We start from the raw sequence: 15495 nt of genomic DNA, 5'->3' as shown, positions 1-15495 counted from the left end.
GTATATTCACACTTATAAATAGGACATTAGCTACAGATCTTGTGCCGACCCCTGTTTAGGCCTTTTGCTATGTGAGCTGAATCAACTTACAAACGCCTAGTAGTACCCAAGCCCGGCCATTGCCCTCTTTCTTCCATTTATCATCTCCCAGGTGTCCCTTTCCCAGTTATAAAAAAAATGAAATACTGTTGCAACCGTTACTGTTTGTTGATATGTAGAAAACTATAATTATCAATATTTTCAACCATATAATATACAAATACATCTTCATGATGAATAACGTTGATAAATGCAATACCGAAATACTGCAACAATAAAAATAAAGATAAAAAAATTGATGGTATGGGAGATGGCCGTCCTGTTATTTAGAGGTTTCTGGACAGCGTCGGACTGTCCAGCGTCCCTCCCATAGGCGGATTTTCAATAAGGCTAGGGGAGGCTAAGCCTCCCCAAACCTGCTCTGGCACCCTAAAAATAAAAAAATAAAAAAACCTGGCTCCGTTTCTGCGCTGACAGTAAAATTGACCAATCAAGACACAGATGCAGACAGGGATCAGGAAATTTTGCAAACTGCAGAAATGAAGACTTAAAAAAGAAGAATCTGCAGACTGTAAGTTTACCCATGAACCAGCTTTGAACTTTGCTGCAGTTTTCATCCCACAGGTACTATACACAGGTACTATACTGTATATGTTCTAAAGGCTGACCCACTAGCTGGAATTAAATTGTTTTTTGTCATCTGACATTTATAATATCCCCTACCCTAACAGATGGAGGGTAAGTTAATTTTTCCCCCTGACAAAGCTTATTGTGCTTTTATATATTTGTTATGGTTTTTTTGCACATTCTATTTTTTTTTTACTTTTGTCATTGTTTTTTTCATTTATAGTAAGTTACAGTGGGGCCAATGTTGTGTATCAGTGCCAGTGTTATAGTGCCAGGGCCTGAATATCTGCCATCTGTACCCACTGCTCCTCATGGCATATAATGTGCTGGGTTTGTATATAAAGACTGTGTCTCACTGTATATAATGTGCCTGGGATGTCAGTACCCGCTGCCTCACTTTCTATAAAGCTAACTTAAACACATCTAAAGGGGAGGTTCACTTTTAAGTTAACTTGTAGTATATTATAGAATGGCCTATTCCTAGCAACTTTGCAATTGGTTTTCCTAGTTAATTTTATATAGTTTTTGAATAATTTGCCTTTTGCTTCTGCCTCTTTCCAGCTTTCAAATGAGGGTCACTGACCAAAAAGTATTGCTCTGTGAAGCTACAGTTTTATTTTGCCATGCAGGCCCCTTAACTATTCATATTCCCATCTCTTGTTTAAACCACTACCTGGTATATAAGACCCTAGCAACCAGATAGCTGCTGAAATACCAAATGGAGAGCTGCTGAACAAAAAGCTAAATAACCGAAAAACCATTAAAAATAAAAGAGGACCAATTGCAAATTGTCTCAGAATATCAGTGTCTACATCATATTAAAAGTTAATTTAAAGGTGAACTACCCCTTTAACCTAACTGAACACAAATGTATAGAGAACCCCTAACAGAAGTGCACGTATGAATGCATTTACATCCAAAGCATTTTAGGGTTAAAAAAATCCCCCCCACCCGCACTTTTGCACAGTATCCCTGGGAGTCAGTGGGAACTGACAGAGGTAGTTGGGAGGTTAATTTTTTACACCAGCAGTGAATCCACTAAGTGTCACATTAGCTGTAGGTCAGTCTGTGTATGGGCCATCTTTAGCCTCCCCAAACAAAAAAGTCATCCTCCGCCTATGGTCCCTCCCCTGATGTGCCGCAGGTAAGTTTCATTTAGGTGCTCGGGGGAGGGGATCGCAGGGTGTTGGGGGCCCCTGCAGGGGGGTGTGTGAAAGCGGCAGGGGCCATTGGAGGGTGCAAGAGCCCCTGAGGCAGAAGCCCCGGTTGGCCCTGCACCCAAAATCCACCGTTTCTGGATAAGGGGTTTCCAGATAACAGATACCATACCTGTTTTTATGAAACAAATTTATTCAACACACTACAGTTTTGGAGATGTTTCATCACTGTGCCAATGCTTCAGTTAAGGGTTCCCTTGTTATCTATTCCATGCCGTGTGTTTGCTGGCAACAAGGCAAGGTCCAAGGTACCCTGGCTATAAAAAGCTAAATGTTTGCATGTAATGAAACCTTTTTGTATTCTGTATAAAGGCAACTCAGCAGAGCAATCTAATATAAGAACGTTAGTGGACTGCTTTCCATATTCTTTTTGATACTTTTTCCACTAAAAAGCACTAAGATGCCAGATGATTTTCCCACTTGCTATAGCTTTTATTATTCTGCTGCTTCTTTTATTTCTGTTTCCTCGCTTTTAGTTTTCCAATCTCAGATCGCTATCTGGAGTTTAAAATCTACATTCCACTCAAAACCCTTTGTCAACAAGCTCCGTTTGGCCAGAAGAAAACCATTCAACTTCTAAAAAGATGTCAACATTAAATGAAAAGGGTAAATAAAAAAAAACCATTACACAAAGTGAAAACACAAGCAGCTAAATCTACAGAATAAATATAAAACACACGGACGCTTCTATAGCTATTATTTCTATGGGAATCTACAATAATATTCCCCTTTTATCGTTTCCAATCTTTTTTTTATATACTTAGAAACCCTGTCCATGAAATTTAATGTACTGCATTCATCCGTTTTTATTGTTTGCAGTGAAAAATGTTATTACTCTACTTCTTACATAGGTTTTAAATGGAAAGGAAAATATACCGGCAGAATAATTTATAAGGTAGTTTTTCTTCTAACTTTACATTATTCAATAGGGACCTATAAAGCAACTTTTTATTTTATTCAAGATCAAACTGAAGACCCCGACTGGAGGAACCGCACTTCACAGATTTCTCTTTGTACATCTGAAACAGCACCTACAGATAGATACTCTTCTTCACTATCAGTTTTTAGAATATATATACTTTTCCCATAATCCTCACCTACTAGTGATGGAGACCCACATAATACATATGTTGACCAGAAAATCTGCACTACAGTGATGGGCCCCAATAATTGTGAAACTAGTCTGTAGTTGAAGTCTAATTAGCTATAAAGTATGTCATAGAAATTAATGAGTGATAGTGAGTTTCGTTCAATGGATTCCTTATACTTTGTATACATATATAAGGCCATGCAGCTTCCACTTCCAACTCCAGGGAGGGTTATCTACAAGTTCCAGCCTTCTTGGTGGACAAGTACAAGATTGCCATTGGATGGTGCAGTAGGTACTACAATCAAGGCCCCCTGACTGCAGAACATCCCCAAGAGACATACATTGAATTTGAAGGTTGAGATGGGGATCTTGTAGGGAAGTGGATGGGGTTTGGTAGTGGAACGTTTTGGCATAAAGAAGCATTGATGGGTGGATCTGGGATGTAGTTGTGCATGTATAGGTAATTGAGGGTGGCATTTGACTTATTTGCAGGGTCAGATAACCAATGGGTCAATAATTGGGCTCCCTGTTAACAACTTTGTCGTATGACCCCATGATTGCTGATGGCGGCCCTGCACAAGTACATCAGAAATTGCCAAGGAGGCAAGACAGTGACAGCACAAGGCAATAAGTAGCAGTACAGATTTCTGAACGATTGTATCTTATCGAATAAACTGACGGATAAGAGACAGCAAAGCTGAAAATATTTCTCATATAGGCACAATGTACGAGTTAGAGATAGGAAAATAAAGCTGTTATCTATTCTACAAGCAAAATGTTGACAAAGTGTTTAGTGAATAATTCCTCTCCCAGTTGTTGTTCTAACCACTGGGTTAAACCTTACCCTACACCGAGGGTAACATAAGGTACAGTAGATAGAAATCCATTGGCACTGCTAGTTCTAGTTAGTTATGGTATAAATCTGATTCTTTGCCATGGGTTGCTTGAGAGATCAGTTGTTTATGAAATGTAAACACGTTCCTACCTGGTGTTCTCGGCAGCTGTGATTGCAATTAGTGGGGGGATCCTCAGGGCTAAAGAGATCGGCCTCTGTGGATTCTCTGAATCTGATTTCCTTTCCAGTTCTGTTTGTTCTGCAAGCCTGAAAGCCAGAGGTGGAAGATGGATGGCTCTGCAAGAAAGTCTCCTTACTGGACATGGTTCAATTTCCTGAAAAATTCGATCTTCTTCATATTTGGAATGAAGGGACTCTTCTGACACCTATAAAAATAAAACAGAAAAGGTTCAGTTGACCGATTTGACCATCATCATATGCGTCTGATTTTGGGCATATGTTAAGTGAGATAACTGCCCCAAGAAAAAGCCGTATAGCACTATCCCATGTCTTTACTGAAAAACTGTAGTGATGTGTGCAACATCCGTTGCTCAATCCAAATAATCAGCTTTGGTTTAGGCTGAAGAAAAGATACATATCCATTGAGTTAACCTTTTCCTCTCATCTAAATGAAACCTGCCTACTTGCTAGACAACATCAGAATATTTCTCTGTTTTCCTTCAGAAGCTAAATCTCTCTGACTGTACAGTTATGAGATGTGACCAACAGGTGGCGCAACAGTATGTGCTACAATATCCATTATACTGGCAGTGAACAAAAACTTAAATAGCTCTGAAACTAATAATAATACCAATAACAAATGTAAGTTGCACAAGTTCTTAGAAAAGCAGCCAGAGCAATTCTACATTAAATGTTTTTAAGGTTTACTTATGATAAGAACAACAAAATGTTGCTGGAATGTAATATTTACATTTTTATTGAAAATAAGCCTGCCAGAGGTTCAGCAGCCCTATAATAGTAATGATCCAGGCTTTGAAAGTTGGCCACAGCAGATCACAATCTTTCATCTTGTTAGGCCATTTTTTTGCAAGCGCCCAATGCTTTATTGGTAGGAGGCAAACGGTGCACTGTACCCATATTTGCTAGGCATGGATTTGCGGCGATTTTCTTTCACTTTCGTAAGACTGTTTCGCGAAATGTGTGACACAATTTGCACATAAAGATTTGCATTGCATGTGTTAAAAAAATAGTGTGCGTCAAAATAAAATTGTCACGTGCATCAAAACATTTTTGTGCACGTCAAAACATTGTCGAACCATCTAAAAAACTACGTGTGCGGGAATTTTTTATTTTTTTTAGTTGCACAACATTTTCACTGTTATTTTAGCAAATCAAAATGGGACAGATTTGCTCATCCCTACCCATAACTCATTCTTTATATTTTTAATACAAATACAGCACTTTCCTTAAGGATGAGTGAACAGGTTGGGTCACTGTGCAAGGCTTTTTGGAGATGACTTGTCACCGATTAAAAATCTGTTCAATGGAATGTATTAATCAGTTTGGAGATTTGTGTCGGGTTTGGGACTGATTGGTGCCTGAATTACAAAGGATACACAATAAATCAAGACACATTTTTGCATTAGAACAAGCAGCAGTGATGTCGATGTCTCTGTTCATCAGAACGTTAGTGCTAACACTCGGTGTTTGTTCTACATGTCATTGTGCAATGTAATAAAATATTTTAATCTAGATGAGAAATCAATAACCTTACAAAACCAGGATAAAGGCATAACCGCGATGCCTGAATGCGTTATCTCTACGCTCAAACAGCAATGAACTCACCTTCAACTCCACACGCATGGAGAATGCATATTCTAAATTTAAATCAGCCAAATGAGAATAAAAATGCTAAGTCTCAGGAAAGTGAATGCGCGAGATCATGTAACATTGGTAGCATTTGATTAAAAGAGACAGATAAAACATACCCTGTGGAGTTTAAATTGGTTAGTAAGGTAAATTAAGTCAGGAGGGTTGACTGAATGCTTAAATAAATGTACCATGTTCATAATAAGGGCAGGTAATGATAATCTAGATAAGATTTTAAAAATATTGTAGAACTAGCAGAGGCAGCACAGTTAGTCTGCTTTTCATATATGTTTTTCAGACTTTACACTTATAACCTTTAATAAGAACATTTCCTTATTCTACAGTTACTGCCATTATATTTCCTTTTAATCCAAATTGTGATAATTAATTCCTAATATCCTGTGTTGCTTTAGTGACCCAATACCCAAGAATAACATTGTGGATGGAAGACACTGAAAAGGGTTACATGAAGGAGAAATAAACCCTAAAAATGAACATGGCTAAAAATGCTGTATTTTATATACTGAACTTACTGCACCAGCCTAAAGTTTCAGCATCTCTATAGCAGCAATGATCCAGGACTTCAAAGTTATCATAAGAGCTCTGCTCCCCATCTTAGAAAGTGTCTGTAGCACTCACATGCTCAGTGGGCTCTAGGGGTCGTCGGAAATTATCAAGCAGAAAATGAGGCTGGCCTGTCATATAAACTGATGCTACAGGGCTGATTATAAAATTCTGATGCAATTGCCCTGGTTTCAGAGCTGCCATGTAATGTGAATCTGAATAATTGCTAATTAGCTTTATACTGTGCCATTTATATTCTATATATACAGTATATTGTGCCATTTATATTCTATATATACAGTATATTGTGCCATTTATATTCTATATATACAGTATATTGTGCCATTTATATTCTATATATACAGTATATTGTGCCATTTATATTCTATATATACAGTATAATGTGCCATTTATATTCTATATATACAGTATAATGTGCCATTTATATTCTATTTATACAGTATAATGTGCCATTTATATTCTATATATACAGTATACTGTGCCATTTATATTCTATATATACAGTATATTGTGCCATTTATATTCTATATATACAGTATATTGTGCCATTTATATTCTATATATACAGTATAATGTGCCATTTATATTCTATATATACAGTATAATGTGCCATTTATATTCTATATATACAGTATAGTGTGCCATTTATATTCTATATATACAGTATAATGTGACATTTATATTCTATATATACAATATAATGTGCCATTTATATTCTGTATATACAGTATATTGTGACATTTATATTCTATATATACAGTATATTGTGCCATTTATATTCTATATATACAGTATAATGTGCCATTTATATTCTATATATACAGTATAATGTGCCATTTATATTCTGTATATACAGTATATTGTGCCATTTATATTCTATATATACAGTATATTGTGACATTTATATTCTATATACAGTATATTGTGACATTTATATTCAATATATACAGTATAGTGTGACATATATATTTTATATATACAGTATAGTGTGACATTTATATTCTATATATACAGTATATTGTGACTTTTATATTCTATATATACAGTATAATGTGCCATTTATATTCTATATATACAGTATATTGTGCCATTTATATTCTATATATACAGTATATTGTGCCATTTATATTCTATATATACAGTATATTGTGCCATTTATATTCTATATATACAGTATAGTGTGACATTTATATTCTATATATACAGTATAATGTGACATTTATATTCTATATAAACAGTATAATGTGCCATTTATATTCTATATATACAGTATAATGTGCCATTTATATTCTATATATACGGTATAATGTGCCATTTATATTCTATATATACGGTATATTGTGCCATTTATATTCTATATATACGGTATAATGTGCTATTTATATTCTATATATACAGTATAATGTGCCGTTTATATTCTATATATACAGTATAATGTGCCGTTTATATTCTATATATACAGTATAATGTGCCGTTTATATTCTATATATACAGTATAATGTGCCATTTATATTCTATATATACAGTATAATGTGCCATTTATATTCTATATATACAGTATAATGTGCCATTTACTTAGTTTACTGTGTAGTTGGCACACTGCTGGTAGCCTTGCATTGATATATTGTAGTATATATATTTAATTGTTGATGTGCAAAAAAATATCTTCCTAGAGACAGATCTGTTGGGGACAGGGCACCTTGTTATGAGCCAGTGCACTAGGGCTATCCTATGTAGCATTATTTATCATTCTTTATTCTTTTCCTCCTCAATCACTAAACCCTGTGTTTCCTTGTACTCAAGTGAAAACAGCCTTTAGATAAATATAGAATTAGAAATTAAGTTTATTGTTTATTCTCATGAATGTTCAGGGTGAGTTGGACACAGGGGGTATGGAATTCAAAAGATGAAAAGTTCTTTATAGTATCTTCAAATAAACAGCTTTCAAATGCTTGCCTGATCTGGAATCAGAAGGGCTTTAATACATACTGGCCTCCGAGGTAAATTATTGGATTTTTCCATTATAGCCACATGTTAAAGGCAGCAGTAATTCCAAGGGATCTAATTAGAGTTATAGGTTCTTAACCAAGAAACCTGTGTCATCTTATGAAATCTCAGCTGGTATGGGTTGCAGAAATAAATTGGATGCCTTCTCCACAGCAACCATCACCAACAACCAGCTGCAAGCATCATCACTTCATCACATCATCACTAATCTTCTTGTTTTGAAATCAAACTGAAATGTTTGAGGTAAATGAGGACAGATATTGCAGAATCTGTTAAGTAGTTTGAAAGAGTCGAATTGATCCGGCTAAAATACACATATCAAGTGGTACTTAAAGATACCAATTGGGATAATTCTTAGTTATCGGTCTAAAGAAAATGGATGCGGCTGCTCAGAACATACATGATTAAATTACAGAAGAAAAAAAAAAAGTGGCTACATAACCAGTGAGGGAAAACTTGACAAGACACTTCTAGGAGTGAGAAATAAGGTCATAATATTACACACTATAATGAGATTATTATTATGCACATACAACATGAAGAAATCTTCGCTTAAAAAAGTAATAACACAATAATAATACAGTCAATACAGAGCCCCCAGCAGGGAAATATTCCTCCACATCATTATTAAATGCAGAGGCCACAGGATAAATGTGGTCATCAAGATCATTGGTATTAATCAAGGGCTCCACTATAGCTTTTAATAGCCTACAATACTCAACCGCTAAATCACTGGGTGCTGCTCATATACAGAGTGCAGGGCAGAATGGAACATAAAGACATGAGGAAAGACAATGACGAAGTTCCGGAATTCCGGTGGGAACAAAGGTGCAAAGGAGACCTGTCTTTACTATATAGTATTTATAGTAAACAGCTATATAGACAGAATAAAAGCTGGAAGGAATATAAAGTGGGGGTAACAGCTCTTAAACAAATAAGAGACACAATATCCCTTATTTAGATGCTACCCACCTGCCCCAGATGGGGCCAAGCCTTCCTGTATTATTAGGGGCTTCCCAAGCTTCTTCTCTTACTTAGGCCCTGACATTCAAAATGGTTATGGCCTCAATGAAAGAATTTACAAACCTTATGCTAATAGTGAAATTATTTCAGAACTTTTGGATCTCAGTAGCAAGGCCAGGACTAAACATCAGTGACATTGCGGTATGCGTTGTGTCATGTTTGTACCAAAGAACCTCCAAGATCCATGAAACGCATACTCAATATCAAACACAAGAACATTTTGTAGATGGAGCATATTTAAACCATTGTCCCTTCAATCTGACATCCCATGTGTTAATCATCATAATGTCTTCTCCTATGTAAAAGCTAAAACATAAATTATCACAACTGATGATACAAAATGTTAACTCATACAGAATGTCTGGGTATGTAATCCTTTGCTCATTGACAAACTTAACTTTTTAGATTGACTCTCTGGCAAACTCAAGGTTTCATTTCACCTATCAAATGGCTCCTTTCCCATAATATAAAGTCATGCAGGTTTATTTCCTTGCAGTCAGAGGGGGCTGCTATTAAATGATTGGAGGTATGGCCAGAACATGCCCATAAATGTTTTTCATTGCCTGTTCAAAGTGTATCCTTAGATCCATGCCAGCATTGATATTCCCTAAAAGGCAATTAGTAATTGTTTTACTCTAGTTTTTTTTAATCGTTGTAAAGTTTTGTACTTGCTTTTATTGAAAAATGATCCATCATTACCTCTTCAATGCACTTCCCAATTAGATTCATTTCTAGGTTTCCTCGTGGGCTATTTTTATTGCACTTTCCCATGGCGGGGGTCCCTTGGGGGGGTGCAGGACCCCTGGAGTCCCTTGGCCCAATGGGCCCCTGCACCCCCCAGTCCGACCCTGCTTGAAATTGTTTTCTTTTCAAAAAGCTTTAGTTGTGTTTGGGTGGAAATCTTTAATTTCAATAGCCAAAGACCATCAGTTGATTCTGGGAGAAGATGAATGTTGAATTGGGTGGTTTTACCTGCTGACATGAAAAATGTATGAATTGAATTTTGACTCCAAAAGTATTAATTGCAGCTGCTTATTAGGGGTATAAAATAACCAGAATGCTTCCCTAGTTTCCTACATCTCAAAGAGTTATTTATGAATGCAACTGCAGTGTGCAGATAGTGATGGGATTCCCTTGCACCGATAGACAAACATGCCTGTGATTCAGCAAAGAGGCAGAATGGACACAATGACTAATGGCAAAACTATACTAAACCATGTTTGGATGAACGTACCTTATAGCTTTAATACAGCTGTCATTTACTCTATTTTATAGTGAGCACACTTGCATCTGTGGTCCCATAATATTTAGTAATCATCACTTGATAATACTGACTGCTCCCATTTTTGTAATACAAGGCCATAGTTCCAGGTCTGTGCTCTGTTCCCTTTGAGAACCTATGAACACCCCCTAACCCAGGGGCACTTTACATTGAAAATGCTGCTTTAAGCTACTGAGTGGCGCATACGCATGGCCGAGTGGGGGATGCCCAGAGTTGGTTAATAGTGTGTACTGAGAAGGCTACAGTGTTACAGACTGATTGATGGAAAACCTTCAGGGAAAGCTCTTAAAGAATAACAGATCAATAGAAGTAGCAGAGAAAATAAGTTAGAGCGCTGTACGTGGGGTTTTTAGAATACACAAGGAGCAATGAGAGAGCAGTGACATGGCTGAGCTAAAAAGTGCTCTGAAATACTGTCAGCATGGCAATTTCCCCTGAAACCGATATCCTTCCTGCAAATGTCAAACAACTGATCGAAAAAGCATCAAAATAGGACACAAAATAAAGTTGAATTAAAATAATTAACTATGATAAGCTATTTATGAAGCACAAACATTTTCAGGCATCAGCAACTTTAGGGATAACCTCATATTTTGCTTCTTGTTGTTGCTAGTTACAAAAAAAGAGTGATGAGAACTGGGGATGGAAAAGTCAGCATTAATTTGCTACTATCCATCATTTTTATGTTTGTCTCAGCATTTCAAAAGTAATTCTACTGGCAATATCAAGCCATGCCCTGAGTTATAGAATAATACATGTGCTGCCTTATATTAAAAAAGCAAAAGATAAGGCCTTCTCAGAAGTGAAAAATTGTGAGAGTTTTCTCTCGCCCCAAGCAAAGTGAGGGGTACAAAGTCTGATGGGTCAGGTTTTTTATTGGTATAGTTCCATTTAGAATTATAGAATGGAGATTATTGAAACAGTCCTCTAATATGCCAGTACCCTTTAATGACCTAGAGTGGGCCTTGCCAAATAGTGGCCAAAAGTGAGCCCAAGAAGTGTACATTATACAAATTGTTTTGTTGGTATCTTACTTACATATGACTAAAGGGCATGGTTGTATAAATACACTATATGGGACACCTACCTGTCCAACATCTCATTTCCAAACAAGCATTAATATGAAGTTGGCCCTGGCGTTGCTGCTATAACTGTCTCTTCCCTTCTGGAAACGCTTTCCACTAGATGTTGGAATATTGTTGGTGGGATTTGGCTCCATTCTGCCACAAGTGAGACTGGTCGCTAATATTGGAGATCAGGCCTAGTTTGCAGTCACCGTTCCAATTCATCCCACAAGTGGCCATTTCAGTTCAGGTTGGGCTTTGCCAAAGTCAGTGAAGTTCTTCTACTTCCAGTACAACAAACCCATTCTTGCTTTGTGTATGGGGAAATTATTGTGCTGAAACAGGAAAGAGCCTTCCCCAAACTGTTGCCCCAAAATTCAATTGTCAGGAATTTGCTGAAGCATTAATGCTTTCATTGAAGCCAGAATGGTTCTAACCATGCAAAACAGCCCAAAAGCATTTTTCCTCCTCATCCAAACTTGGATACCATAATGCATCCAAGCTATTAGTATTCTCCGGTCATCTGCCAAACCCTGACACCAGCAGACTGCAAGATGGTGAAATTCAATCTATTACTTTAGAGAACAGGCCTCAACTGCTCCATAGTTCAATGGCAGGGATCTTTACTCCATTCATCTTGGCAGTTCACAAGGTGATATTGTTTGCCTTTGATCACCTATATAACCCCAAATACCCTATTAATAGTCTTTGTGATGACTTTGGTTCCAGAGACATTTTAAAAGTCAGTGGTTAGAGTTCTAGGCATGAGGGCATGTCATCCTAAATGGAGTTTTCACATACTGTAAATATGCCTGGATACTCTTGGCAATATAGTGTATTTACATTAATAGTTACATAGGGTTGGAAAAAAACCTTTCCCAGCAAACACACCCATACCGACCCAGTAGTCTATCACTAATTAGTAATGAGCAAATTTTTTCACCAGGCATGGATTTGCTGCACAATTCTGCATAGACTGTAATGCATTTGGAGAAAAAACTTGAGAAAAAAAATGCCCATTGACTTGGAAAAAAACAAATTTTCGGCCATTTTGCGAATTTTTCAGCATTTTTGTGAATTTTTTGCCAAAGCAAAATGGGACATATTTGCTTATCACTATCTGTCATAGATTTTTCTTATTAATGTTTAGAATGAGAAAACACTGGGAAGTGATTTACTGTACGTTGGACAATCCTGGGATCTAAAAACAACACAGAATATTAAATCATACAAATTCCAACAAAAAGCAAATGGAAAACTCATACAAAAACCTTGATCTCTTAAGTAAAAACTTTTATTCTAGCACCCAAACCTGGGCCCTATTTTATGATTTGATTCAGTTTCTGGTCAGTAGTTACACTAGAAAAGGACAAATGGCCCAGTTTCCTGTGCTTCTCTGCATTTCTCTACCTCTTCACTTAACAGCATGACTTCCATTTAGAGTCTCCATCAATAAGTGATGCCCTTTGCTTGGTCTCAGATATTTGTCTCTAATTGCTGCAATGAAAACAGATGTTCTAGAATGTGAAGTGAAAGTGGATTCATGTGGATAAAACACCGGCGCATGTTTTGAATACAGAGGATTCATTTCACCCAAACATCACAGGAAACATGTTGAATTTCCCTTTATACTTTGTTTGGCAAGCTGAACTTTGTAAAGCTTCTGATTTGCTTTAATGTTACCTTGAAAGGATAGACTTTTCTAACATTCTATATAATATTAAACTATTTTACTATCTATGTCCATTAGCCGCATTGCAGAATCTCCCAATGTCTCTGCACTATGGAGCTTACAGTCTATACACACATATTATTATCTGAGTAAGTTTAAACTGAACATTAGATTAATTAGTAGACAATAAACATAAAAACCACCCATTACAAGTAAATTACTAGTTACTTTGATAAATTCAATGTGCAAGCTACAATAATAAGATCTCTATTTAGGAATAATCAATCTCATGTGACTTTAGTGACCCAGGGGGACAACAGTGACGGCATCTTTATAGCCCAGAAACAAAGACGTCTACCAATTACTTTTCTCTTTCCAAGAAAAAAATGATGAGAAAATGTTGTGGCCTTAGAAGGTCACAGGTTGGCAGGTCAGACACAAGTAATAAGTATTGTGTCGATACCTCACCACTATTCCTATTTTAGAAACTGTTGAGGTATTGGAAAATGGAAAATATGAACTATAAAAAAGAAAAAAATAATATATATATATATATATATATATATATAAAATAGGCTCTCTAGTGTCTGCCCTCCGATGCCAAAAAATCTCACGTAACGGGGTGCTCATTCAAATATATTTCACAGAAAATGTATTTGCAGACTGGCATACCCTTTTAAAATAACAATGTCTCTATTGTGAGCACATCGCACAAAAATCTGATGTTTCAGTCCTCATTAGGACCTTTCTCAAGGATAGTGCTAATATCAAATTAGAGTTCTAAATTTCACCCATTGATAAATACCCTTTTAAAAATCCCATAGGAAAAAATAGAACATGGGTGAGTTTTTATGTATTGAGCTCCAAATTCACATTTTGATAAATCTGCCCCATAGTGTTGACATATTCCACGTTTCCAACATTATATATCATTCACACCAGTCCCTGTTGCAGTGGAGCTTACAATCCAGGTCCCTATCACATTTACACATACTTGGGTAATTTCTATCAGGAGCCAATTAACCTGTCCTTATAATTTGGAGGGTAGGAAGAAAGCAGAGTACATGGACGAAACCCAGTCAGACATGGGGAGAACACACAAACACCTTGCAGAGAGTCCTGACTGAAATCGAACCACTGGTAGAGAAATGCTTGGAGAAATTCTAGCATGGCATGTACACACATATGTACCTAATAACGACTGATTCAAATTTTTCTTAATTCATCAGAATTTAAATGACCACTTTGAGCAATCAAATTCAGTTCATTCATATGTGTGTTAGAGTTCAGTGGCTGTGAAGAAGTCTAGCACCCTACTGATTCTGGGTCAGATCCAGGTAGTACACATCAACCAGGAATTACATAAGGACAACAGGTCCAATGGTATGGTATCTGAATGGTTAAAGAGAGTTGTAACCAAGGACGCGGAACAGGTAAGGGACAGGCAATAATCGATACAGTCAGGAATAGCTCAGTAGCAAATAACTTGAATATTAAAACTATTTGCATCAGAATAGTGTACCCAGGAAGGTAGTGAAATAGAACTTACAATCAGGCATTGGACCCAGGTTGTGGGAATGTAAGTTTCAATTTCATGTCAGTGTGGGCACCGTGGCACTAGGTCACTCTGATTGCTGCTCAGCCCTTACCGTTCCCCATTCCCCAGGGGCAACATGATAGTGCCTTAACTAAGGGCATTCTTAGTAGCAGAGACTTTCAAGTTCATATTGTTGGGTTTATCGAATTCCTGTTGGCCATTTATAATACTAAAGACTTGAGGTTGTTGTTTAACAGACTAAAAATTGCAGGTTTTTCTTGGGAAACATGGAAACGTTGGGCACATGCATCTCTGGGGGAATTAACAAAGAAATAGCAGAATGATTAATAACCTCCATGACAGGGAATGGATCATTTAACATGAGCCCTAGTGTGGGAGAAGGAGCTTGAAGAAGAATATTTTTGCAGAGAGCCAGTAGAGCAGTGTAAAGGTCTTTTTTGCTAGTGATATAGTTGTCTAAATGATTCCCTGTAGCAGTCCTGATGGCAGACAAAGAAGCAAGACCAACACTGGATATGTGAACATCTGAGACAATATAAACTTGATCTTTGATGAGCAAAACTGGTGCATTTCGCATTGGCAAAAGAGTTATGAAACTGCAGAAATTTTGCAAAATACTGGAGCAATAGAGGACAGGTACTGGACCCCTTATCCGGAAACCCATTA

The 15495-nt window shown here is 36.8% G+C and overlaps 1 long non-coding RNA gene across 1 annotated transcript in view; it reads right to left on the bottom strand.

Moving 5' to 3' along the window:
- Positions 1 to 3954: 3954 nt before the first annotated feature.
- The window catches only part of LOC116407915, a 64579-nt gene continuing 53038 nt past the window's right edge, over positions 3955 to 15495 (bottom strand). The window contains exon 2 of the long non-coding RNA XR_004220604.1: positions 3955 to 4194. This is a non-coding gene — a long non-coding RNA (uncharacterized LOC116407915). The remainder of the gene's footprint in view (positions 4195 to 15495) is intronic.

The sequence above is a fragment of the Xenopus tropicalis genome, chromosome 1 (genome assembly GCF_000004195.4).
Source record: "Xenopus tropicalis strain Nigerian chromosome 1, UCB_Xtro_10.0, whole genome shotgun sequence".
NCBI classification, from domain to species: Eukaryota; Metazoa; Chordata; class Amphibia; order Anura; family Pipidae; genus Xenopus; species Xenopus tropicalis.
The sequence above is the reverse complement of the archived record's forward strand: the minus strand, read 5'-3'. Positions and strand labels throughout refer to the sequence as shown.